Genomic DNA, 11850 nt, shown 5'->3' with positions numbered 1-11850 from the left:
TAAAGAAAAAAAAAAAACAGTGGAAGAATCGCATAAAATGGATGACCAAAGACAACTTTTAATACAAAAAACATTTTACAGAGGAGTTCAAAATGCTGTGAAGTTAATAAGCATTCTCATTCTCCAGCAGGCTGACTGGGTCTTTTCTCATGGCCTCCCTACCTTTTGGATTTATTGGTTGGTTTAAGCTGTGGGGGTTTTACACTATTTTAATTACAATGTAATGCAGTTACATTGTCAGAAGTCACTGCTATCAGGGATGAATGAGGTTCTTCATAAGGCCAGTGGAGTTCGTACACTAGGCCAAAAGACAAATTAGGACAAAACCAAAGACGTAAAGGTACTTTTCCCCAAATCATAAACTATCATGTCTATCACATAACTTCAGCCTGTTTCAGCCTCAAAATGACAGATACTGAACATGAAAGATTTTTAATGACTTGAAGAAGGATCCAAGAAATGAAAGACCAGTATGTCTGACCTACTGACCAAACCAGTAAAGGGATCTAGTAATTGACTAAATTCTGAAAAAGGGAAAGGGAAAGGGAAAGGGAAAGGGAAAGGGAAAGGGAAAGGGAAAGGGAAAGGAAAATACAAGAGTAGGTAATTTGTTTTGACAATAAAGAATTCATGGAGTAATATTTGAACAGAACAGCAGCTTTCTTACCAGCTCATAACTTCCTTAGTATTGCAGAAAGAAAAACTTAAACAGATTCTATTGGTCCAGAATAATTACATTTGATTTAATATATTGCAACAGAGTAGTAGAAGAGAACTAAGTCAGTAAGGCACCAGAAATATGCCACAGATTGCATGAATGATTGTGGTTAGATTTATTGCTAATACAATATCTTACATTGTCAATTAAGTATAGAATATAATAAGCAGGTCGAAAGAGTTACAACATAAGCAGGTTGAGCTAGAAATTTACAGGTTTGCAGTCGTTGGCTTTGCAGAACACACAATCACAAAGCACCTATAGAGCTACTTCATGATTTTATCTCCACAAGTGACCACATCTTAGCAGTTTACTCACCTGTCTAAAAGTGAATATATTCCTCATGAGAACATCCAGAGAGCTCCTCCTGGTATCTTGTCTTAGGACAAATCATATTGCCCATCAGAGACAATCACACGAGAAAAGAGGTATGTCTGTGGGGTGAAGACCAACACATGGCCAGATAATCTTTCATCACCAGTCACATATATGCCAGCAAGTTACTTGAAAGAAAATCTTTAGTTAATGCATGAATAAATGTGCCAAGCACGCTACTGGCAAAGTCAGCAACATACTTGGGATAAATTGTTAGTGTCCATGCACAGAAGGGGTTTGAAAGTTCCATTTATTTATTTTATAAGCATTAAGAATCAAAATAAGTTGTTTCAAATTCCAGAGACCCTCAAAGCATTGGTGGACTCAAGTACCAAAAAATCACCAAGAGAACTCTCACAGGTTTAAATTTGCTTTTTCTTCTACCACTGCACATTTTTCTGGGTCTTCCACCTGAAAAATCAAAAATCAGTTGTCTGACAAAAATGGACATGTAAAGGCCTCAGCAAAGACCTACCTACAGGAAATAAGTGTGACATTATGTTTAAAGAAAAAATAAATTCAGTCCAGTAACTCGAAGAAAGAAATTACTCAAACCAGTACACTTATACCAGATATTTTTTATTATTATTTTAAGAGTTAAAAACCACTTAGCATTGTCTATTAATTGTAAAAAGTACTTGCACGAAGCATCTTTGTTGCTTGTATATGGAGTAATTTCCTCGTTATCTAATTATGGTGCTTTTTTATAAGATGGGAGTTGCAACACCAATTCTCAGAAATTAGTTGTAGGCAGAAGTTTTAACCCCAGACTCTCTGTTATTGCCTTCAGTCTGATTCAGGAGACACTTTCCATGGGGACAACTTCTTGGTATCTTCTAAGAGGTGCTGAACAGGTAGGCACTAGAAAACATGCATTTCAGCATTATCTCACTTGCTTCATAATGGTGTTCTTAAAAAAAAAGCAGAAAAAGAACACATTGGTAAGAGTAAAGTTACTTTCGGTGTGAGTGATTAAATCTTGCAGACAATAAACAGTAGCTTTATAATTTTAATTTTCTCTTTTTATTATTAGCCTGGTGGTCCAGCCAATGCATCCGACAAACTATACAGACACGTATTCACAAGACTGTCTTTGTTGCTAGGTCTCCCCTGAGTCCATGAAGTTAATATACCCAGAAGGTCAATAAAAAACCCTTTTCATTCCTGTCTTGCATTTTAAAGGCTTAGGGATGAAAATGGGTACACTCACAATAAGATGCACCTGAGCCTATGTGGCTTTGTACCATCCCACCGATCATCTTCCACAGCCTACAGAAAGTTTATAAATATTTTGATAGTATAATCACCCATCAAACCAAGGTGTGGCAAGTTACAAACCAGGCCATAGTCTTCTGTATGATATTTTAAATTGAATTTGTTTATTTTCCATTTCCTTATATTCAGAAACAAAGCATTCCTTTTCTCAACTGTTACAGGCACACACCACATCCTGCGCACAAGATGCTTCCTCCACTACAGGTCACACTGGGGAGCATCACAGCAACTCCTCCTGATGTCAGGGCTGAGGTTCCCACAACAGACTGTAATTTCACTGACTCTGCCACCCCTGACACTGGCCAACACTGGCTACTTTGGGGAAAGCATAGTACCATTCCTGGTCAGAGCCAGCTCAAGGTCTTTCTGAACCAGAAGTGACATCACCACATTTGTTTATGGGTTTTTGGTTTGTTTTTTTTTTTTTTTTTTTTCTCCTTTAGAACTACCTCCTCTTGCTAATTTTTAAGCTTTTATCCTGAAGACTTAAATTTAATTTGTGGTTTATTACAGAGAAAGAAATTATTTTATGTGTGTCCTCTGTCCACTATTTATCTCTCTGTAAAGAGCTATCAACTCTTCTCCCCTGAAATCTATTGGTTAAGGGGAAAAATGTTTCTGTCCTTATATCAAAACTATTCCAATGATTCTTGTTTCTTTGCTGAGGTTGTTGGTTTTTTTTTTTTTTTAAATTCTACTCTACCTCCCTTTTGATAAAGTGGCTGAAAATGCAAGTGTTGGAGATCTCCACTGATTTACATACCAATTTGATGGAATTTTCTCTTTTTTTCCACCTTTTTTTTTTTTTACTTTTTGCTTTTCCTACCTTTTCCTAAAATGGTTCTGCTTGCCTTTTTGACCCCTACTGAGTATCAAGACAACATTTTCACATAACTATTCACAGTGAGTCCAGGATAATTCCTGAGGGTTAACAGACAAAACAGAGCAGCACATCACTGTGTACATGTAATTAGTGCACATGCACTATTTTACATGTATCTGTTCTGATTTCCCTCTGCCATTCTCTCACTCAGCTGTACAAAAACTGCAAGATTTTCTGCACTAAAGCTGCTTTACAGCCAGCTTTAGTTTTGATGTCTCTGTAAGCGTCATCATTCCCCTCACTCTCCTCTTAAAAGAAGTTTAAAAGACTTCTTTTAAACATAAAAATACAGACAACTGCATTGTGCCAGATCAGTGATCCCCCTAAGCATTCTGTGCAATATTGACTAAAACCAAAGATGCTTAGGCAATAGCATCAGAACACAACCCTGGAACACCTACCACTCCTGACTTTGCATGCTGTGTTTATAGTTCTGGCTTGGTTTTCCGCACTGCTGTCTCCCTGGACCCGGAGAAACTTGTAGTGTTTGTCATGTCATCGGGTGTAGAGTATCAGAGTTTAGCCACACACTGTTCAAAGAGCCACCTCCTCTTGTTCTGAACTTGACACCCACCAGCTTCCTTTGACAACACACACACTTGGGCTCTAGTCACTCTCTAATGACACCCATTATTTGGTGGACTTCTGTTTTTGAAGACTGAGCCATTTGTTAGATATTTGTGAACTGATTCAGAGTTTCTTTAGGCTCAGGCTCAAAACTGAACTTTTGAGCAAAAGGCGACAACAGTCAAATGGGCTACCAACATTGTCCAATGCTTTTATGGAATAAATTGTAGCAAGTACTTTCTTGTTGATATTTGATCTATAATTTAAATGCAAACTGCAACAGATCAGTGAGGTTCTTGTTCCAAGAGCAGCTGCAACGCTCCTGCAAACAGTTAATAAATTAGACTCTTGCGTTTCAACAATATATAAGACATCTGTAAATTTTAAGTATATTAAGAATAGATGTGCAGAGGAAAGAGGGAAGCAGAAAAAAATTAAGCTAAAATTTTTAGAAACACTCTTCTGAGTTGTCTTTCTACTTGAATTTCTATTGTCTCCTCTTTGATTGGGATTTTTCTTCACCCAAAAAAACCAAGCCTAAGTAACACTTTTACTGCTGGCCAGCCAAGAGAAAGTTGTGAGGCCAGGAGTTATGAGGTAGACTAATAAAACTGCACAGTAGAGGAGACAACATTTACCCTATTCTTACCCTATACTTTCATATACATTGTTATTTGGGCTTTTAAAAAAGAAACAGAAATCATCCTTGTCTATGCCCTAGGGATTTTTTTCCCCTGGTCATTGTGGAAAGTCGAGGTTGAAGCAAGTGAATTTTCGCTTAATTCCGAGGACAGGGAGGTTTATAGTTGCTCTGATGTGTTCCAGGAATCAATCCCTCAGTTGTGGGCTAGCTGCAGAAGCAATTTGTCTCTCCCATTCATTCCCCATTTCACCAACAATACCATTGTTCCAGAGGAATGCAGCTGTCATGAGTGAGCCCTGACTGGGGAAGGTGCTCCCTCAGGCAGCCTGGGCTGCTGCCACCAAGCATTGTAAAGTGTAAGACCAAAACCAAAATCTTGAACTTGCCTCGGTGCTCAGCAGGGTTACAGTGCAATGAGCAGAACTTCAGGGCAATATGCTTTCAGCAGCCTGTAATAGGGAGGAGATGAATGGCTCCATTTTGCGTCAGCTTTGCAAATCTATACCATATGACTGGCTACTAAAAGTCGGTGGCCAACCCGAGCACAAGGATTTATAGCTTCTAAAGTTATAGTGAAAATATGGGGAGAGGGAGTGGTTCAGTACTTATACAAGTGAAAGGCACAATCTGAATGCAGAAAACTGCTTAAATATAAATAATCCGTACTATGTGGAAAATCATGCTGCCAAAGGCCTGTGCCCACAAAGGAGACAGAAGAGCCCTGCAGAAACCAACTTTATTCAAATAATGGGAGAGTCCACTGGGCCATACCCCTGTGGGGTCTCTTGAGTCGTTGGAGGATACAGCCTCCTTTTATCCTAAACTCCTGTTGCCTGTTGCCCTCCTTCTCTCCCCATTGGCTGAGGTATTGGGAAGGTACAGCCTTCCCAATCCTATTACTACCTATCTCCCCTACAACATCTAGCCCCACACCCATTCTTTCAGTCCTTGTTCTCAAGTCATTTGTAAAGACATACACACCCATTCCTCCTATCAGTACAATTATGCATCCATGAATCTATTGAATCCCACATGCTGTTCAGCCAAGAACTTATTTTAGCTTAGCATTTAACTCCTTTCTTCAGTTTTAAAAAACAATTAGTAGAGTTTTCAAAAAGAAAACATTTACTGTTCACGTGACAGCGTACGTTGAAGCTCAAATCTTTACATCTATACAATTATTATACCAGGATGCACAAACTGATTTTATGAGGGCAATTCAAGCATTGTTCCAAAGTAGTGGTTAATGACCAGGTTTTGTCTACATTATAAAATTTTGCAAAAAACAAGCTCTAAATCAACCAAAATCTTTATTGGAGTTCCAGAACTCCTGTGTGACATTTCCCATATTTTTCTTTAGGGCCTCCCAATGCACTTACTCCAATCCTTACAACTTTTAAAAGACCTTGCCCAGTATTTCCAAGACTTCTTTCCTTCTATTCTTCCTGTTTTATCACTCCTACCAAGTTCTATTAATGATATTCAAATAATTTCTCTTGTACATCCACCCTTCCCCTACCTAACTATGTCCACCAATAATCAGCCCAATGTCCAAATGATCACACCCAATACCAATCACTTATATCCTCAATCACCCATTTTCTAGATTTTCCCTCACAACTGTGAGGGACTGTGGTAATGACTGTGGTAATTCAAAAATGAAATTAGAACAACCTGCAGATGACTGCAGTGGTTACTTTGCATTATTTTTGTAGAACTCCTTCCACAACTAAGTGGAAGCCATTAATTAAGAGCATCATGCACTTTTTAAGCATCATATTAATTCCAAGCAAACAATAAACTTACCCAAGCATACTTCTGTAAATAAATTACTTAGAATACATACAATATCAAATCGCTTTGACACACAGAATTAAAAGGGCCAGCATGATAGTGACCAGTGCCCTTCACAGAAAGACAGATCACACTGCGTCTCCTCACACAGAGGGGATTAGTCCTTCTCCAAATCCGCTTGGAGGAATGGGAGATGGAAAGCAGTCACCAGTCCTTTGTGACTACTTGCTGCTCTTTGGCTCTAAAAGCCTTAAGAATATCACATCTCAGGCTTGAGTCTTCTTCCCAGCACAAAAGTCTTGGCTTTGCTATGGAAGAGTAAGCAAGCTGCAAACCAAATAAGTGGGGAAGATCTACTCCCTAGCAGAAAAGGCCATGATACATAAAGGCATGCACAGATCAAATAATATATAAGTAGCTCTGTCTCCCTCATATGCCAGATCCCAGAGCAAAACTCCTTACTAGTTTCAATTCATTACTGAAGTCAGTTCTGAACAACAAAGTCAGTAGAAGAGTGCATAATGAAAGACAAATGTCGAAAAATGTTTAGGAAAATGTTGAATGTAGAAAAGAAAAAGCCACACATGCTTTAGACATTAGCAGGTTTCATTAGCACTTCTCCCACAAGGAGACCAGCCTGGAAAAAAAAAAGGTAAACAAGAGTTATTAAAACCCAAGAAAATTAACATGAAATCACTTCTTAATTTTACTACATAAATAAAAAAAATCAGTCAATTAGGGATATATGCAGCAGGAAAGTCCAGAACTGTCCTACTGTGGAAGCAAGGAGACCCAAAACAGAGAGTGGAAACTCTAGAGGTACAAGGCAGAAGAGAGATTAGAGTGAAAAGAAGAACAGAAAGCATAGAAACCGAGAAGGGCATTTTAACGTATGACCACAGATATAAGCTGAAGGCTGACATTAACAAACCACATTATCTTGTGCTTGTCTGCTTACTACTTCCCACTCTATCCCATTTTTGCTTCTCATTAAATGCAAAACAAGGGAAGAAAGAAAACAATGCCACTTAAATCTTTTTTAGAACATGGAACCCTTGCATACAGTATTGTTACAATCATATTCAAGAAACGTACCAAGCCACAGTTTTTTTGTAATTCAGATACAAAACTGGATTTTAATACAATCATGCATGCTGTTATATTCCATCCAAACATGGTTTTTCTAAATTAATTTTCTTCACTTCAACGAATGAAACATTTCTGGAAAAAAATCAATAGGAATTTGCTCAAAATAAAACAAAAATCTGCTCCTAGACATATATCACATAAAGAATAGAATGCCTTTCTTTTTTGTATTTAGAAAATGTACCTGACACATTGAATTCTGTAAAACAGACTGGAGTGACTTCACTGACGAGTATTGCGATCTACCTGAAGTTAGAGATCAAACCTTTAGAAAGAATAGATATTTAAAAAAATAACCAAAAAAACAAACACCAAAAAAAAACCAAACCAAAACAGAAAAACTCCACCAATAATTTCATTTGAAGTACCCAAAGAATGTACAATATTGTCACATTAATATCAGATTTTGTTATTTTAATATCTGACTAATTGTTCTTGCAAATATATTTTTACTGTTTACCATTGGCAATGACAGAAACACTTCTGATTAGTCTGATCATCATCGTAGGGGATTGTTTACTCTCAACACTGAGCATTAAGAAGCATCCAAGCCAGAGAAAACTCTATAAAGGAGACGAGCTTTTTGATTTATTACCCTACAGAGTATGACTTTGAGTCAAACTCATCTTTCTTTGCTTTTCCCTAAGCTCTATCTTTGTCCCAGTTAAATTTCCCTTCTATTCAAATGAACCACTACGCTGGTAGAATTCTTGTCCATGCACATGAACTGAGAGAGTTGTTGGGGTTTTTTTTGGGCTGAGCCCCACCAAGATCACCTCTGACTTCCCACTTTTTTCTTCCTCCTGAATTCAAGGCCTTGGGTACTGCCATCAAGTGACACAATGTTAAAGCTAGCTTTTCTTGACCCACTCTCAACTGTCTCAACTCTAGACTTTCCGCAGGAATAGAGTTTACTGCACACCTAAATGCTTTTGCTATCAAAAACCCTTAAATCGCCCATCAGTAGAACACTTCAATCTCAAACAAAAAGCTCAAGTTGAGTTTAATGGAAGCTTGCTAAGAGTGTGTTTAGTCAGATACATCTAAAGATCACATTTCACCTACCAGTGGCACACTGTATGACAGCTCTCAGCAAAGTTCTCTTTGAAATTTCACAGAAAACAGATCCTAAGCCAACATTTCCTGGGAAGACAGTGCTGTGACTCGACTCCACCATTTTCAGAAAGGTTGCTTGAGAGCTTGTTAATAACTAGATCCTTTCATCTTTTTCCCTTGCCTCTGGACAGCTGTCAGTGGCTTGGAATTCATAATTTGGGGATGACTAGGCAATGGCAATGATACCATCTATTCCACTGATGATGTCACAGGTAATCTCTCCTATTTCAATGGTGGAATATGCCAAAAGAAATCTGTCACAGATAACTGAGCTGTTCCTAGTTTCAGCTCACCTGTGTAGCCATCTCAGTGTAGGAAAATTCTCTTCCTTACAGAGAAAGCAACTGCAGAACCACTGAGTTTCTCTCCATGAATGCAATTACTGAAGTAAACCATTTGCTTGAGAACAGAAGCTGTTTTTAGCATCAAAGATGATGGTAGAAGGCTGATATAGTCCCTGAATGATGTTCCAACAGACCATGTACCTCAGAGGAGGACATATATCCAAAACACTGTGAGATTTAAAAATGTTCACATTTGTCCGAGAAATTACTGTCAAATATGCCCTAGAATGCTGACTAGCAATTAGAAATTACAAGTATCATTTTTCAACACACTACTAGTTGCAATATTTTTACTTTATCTGCAGACAGAAATTAATTTGTCTACTCTACCAGGGCCAGAAAACACATACAAAACTCCCCAAATGCACAGAACTCGGTGGAAGCCCTAAATCACCAAAGTGGCTGATTCCACAAGTGAGAGAAATTGCTTTACTGAACTCCACTGATATAAAAGCACAAGACAAGAAAAATGTAACATCAAGTACTTTTAATTAAAGCAAATCAACCAAGTTTTAGATGTTAATGTACAAAATGAAGCACAAAGAAGGCCAACAAACTACACACTAGAAGGTCATTAAAATAGTTGGATTTCCTGAAACCCCAAGCACTAGAACAGTTCTATTAAGTAAATATGCTGTTTAAATTTTCTTTGTTACTGCTTTGCAATGACGCTCTGGAAAAAAACACACACCTTGGTGCTAAGGGGTATGAGAGACAACTGTGATGCTCCTTTACTCAGAAACCTTACAATTAAAACTAAGTAACGATTTATTTTAACACCATTTAGCAACAGTCTAAGCATTAGAATTTAATTTCTTTTTACAGAACTGTTTTCCATTAGATTATTCAGACAGGACTATCTTTGAACCTAGCCCTACACATTTTGGATGCAAGTGAGACAGCCAGACAGGAAAGCCAAACATGCTGTCCATGCCTACATTCTCACCCAAAGAGGTTAGCCAGCACACAGCCCTTCTGTGAACAGACCCAGAGGTGTTACCAACCAGGCTGACCTGAGGATTTGTGTACCCACCCTGAACCCCAGGTACCCCATGTACTCATGGAAAAGTTGTCCCATGCCTAAAGTGACAGACAGGCATCTCTTTTTGAGTATCACTGCAATAGGTGTTACTGCCATGCAGCACTGCCGTCACAGACAGCCATAGACAGCCAAGTCCAAATCTCTGTCAGCAAGAGAGATCGCAGGAATCCTCCTTAGGGCACCTCAGGCAGTATTAGTACAGTTCATCCAGCTGCTTGCTTATCCAACATCAACTCAAGAGCTGTGGGGGCGGTAACTCTGGCAGAGGAACAGCAGCAAATCACTGGGGGAGAGTTGCATCTTCAGCCAGCACAGCTGCTTGCAAAATGAGTTATCTTGCTACATACACTCCTAGCCCCAGGGGCCCAGTGCTTGCTGACACACAGAGACTGCTGACACAGAGAGACCAGCCATCACAGCCACTTCTACACAGCAGACCACCAGCTAAAGAGCTTGCCTAGGCTCTGTGAACATTCACTTCTCTCTGGGACCTACAGGGATCCAAAAAAAACATTGCCTACCTCTTGGGAGATAGCTGCGGCTAAGTCTATTGAGACACCCACTGTATAGCTGGGAATACATTGCCTATGTTTGTAACAACCAGCTAAAATAGACAGAGATTACCTGTAACCCTGCCTGGGATCTCAGACTAGAGAAAGAACAGCGGCACTGAAGTTAGAGCTTCTGCTATGTACTCCCATCTCAGCTGCACATAGACTCAGGCTGTCTGCAGAGTGACTCCTGAATTAAAACTCACAGCCAGCACTTGGGCACATAATGATTTGTTAAGTCTGCGAAGACATGCTAAGAATATTGAGGCTGTCCAGCCTGGAGGTGAGAAGAAGGTTGTGTGGAGCCCTCATTGCAACCTTCCAGTAAATCAAGTGGGCCTACATGAAGGAAACCAGAGAAGGAATTTTTATCAGGAGCTGTAGTGATAGAACAAGGAGTAATGGGTTCAAACTGAAATAAAGGGAACTTTTGAGTTAGACATATGAAACAAATTCTTTACTGTGAGGTTGTGAGAAACCGGAACATGGTGCCCAGGGCAGACATGGATGACCCATCCACGGCCCTGCTCAAGGCCAGGCTGGATGTGGCACTGAGTGGCCTGGTCTGGTGAGAGATGTGCCTGCCCATGGCAGGGGGGGTTGGAGCTGGTTAATCTTTAAGATCCTTTTCAAGCCTTTAACATGTCATGATGCAGAACTCTGAACAGGCTGTGAATGCCTGCTCAGGGCCCGCGAAAGGCGGAGGCAGAGCCAGCAGCACCTGCTGCCCGAGCGCAGCACGGCCCTCACAGAGCAGCGAGCTGCCTGCCCGGGTGGTCCCGTCCGCATGCAGCCCCCAGCCCCTGACGGAAGCCAGGCCGCGGGGCCGCTGGCTCCCCCGGCAAGCGGCACCGGGAGCGGCGGCGCGCGCCCGCCACTGGCACGGGCCGCCGGAAGGGTATTTATAGCTTGGCCCGGATACGCGCTGACGTCACGGAGCGCACCGCCCCCGTGCGTCAGCGTAAGGCGCACGTAATGGGAACGTGACACACGCACGGCGCGCAGGAGCTATTTATAGTCGGGAGAAGGCGGAGAGGGGAAAGGGGAAAAAAATTAAAAAAAAAAAAAGGAGAGAAAGGAAAGGAAAAGGCCGTTTGTTCGCCGTCCGCACGCGCGGGTGGGGGGAGGGCGTGGGCGCCGTCAGGTGACAGGGCCAGGAACGGGGAGAACCGCGCGTGACGGGGGCGGGGAGGCGGCGGTCGCGAGCTGCCGGCGCGCGCGGGGGGATTCCCCCTCCTCCCTCTCCCCCCACCCGGGGAAACCCCCCTTCCCCCCCCCCCCCCCCCCCCCATGGAAAATAAAAAGTGTAAAAGTGGCGGTGCTCGGGTTTCCGGGAAGCGGAGCTGCGACCGCCCGGCTCTGGCGGTGCCGCTCCGGAGCCGCCGCTGCTCCCGCC

At 41.1% G+C, this 11850-nt stretch overlaps 1 long non-coding RNA gene across 1 annotated transcript; it reads right to left on the bottom strand.

Annotated features, from left to right (window-relative positions):
- Positions 1-867: 867 nt before the first annotated feature.
- LOC140682382 (uncharacterized) lies at positions 868-11713 on the bottom strand. Its single transcript, XR_012054041.1, has 2 exons — positions 7586-11713; positions 868-6892 (listed from the first exon to the last, which is right to left on the bottom strand). It is a non-coding gene; the product is annotated as an uncharacterized lncRNA (long non-coding RNA).
- Between the last annotated feature and the right edge of the window lie 137 nt (positions 11714-11850).

Source organism: Taeniopygia guttata, chromosome 2 (genome assembly GCF_048771995.1).
Source record: "Taeniopygia guttata chromosome 2, bTaeGut7.mat, whole genome shotgun sequence".
NCBI lineage: Eukaryota > Metazoa > Chordata > Aves > Passeriformes > Estrildidae > Taeniopygia > Taeniopygia guttata.
Note: the sequence above shows the minus strand (reverse complement) of the source record. Positions and strands in the feature narration are given on the sequence as shown.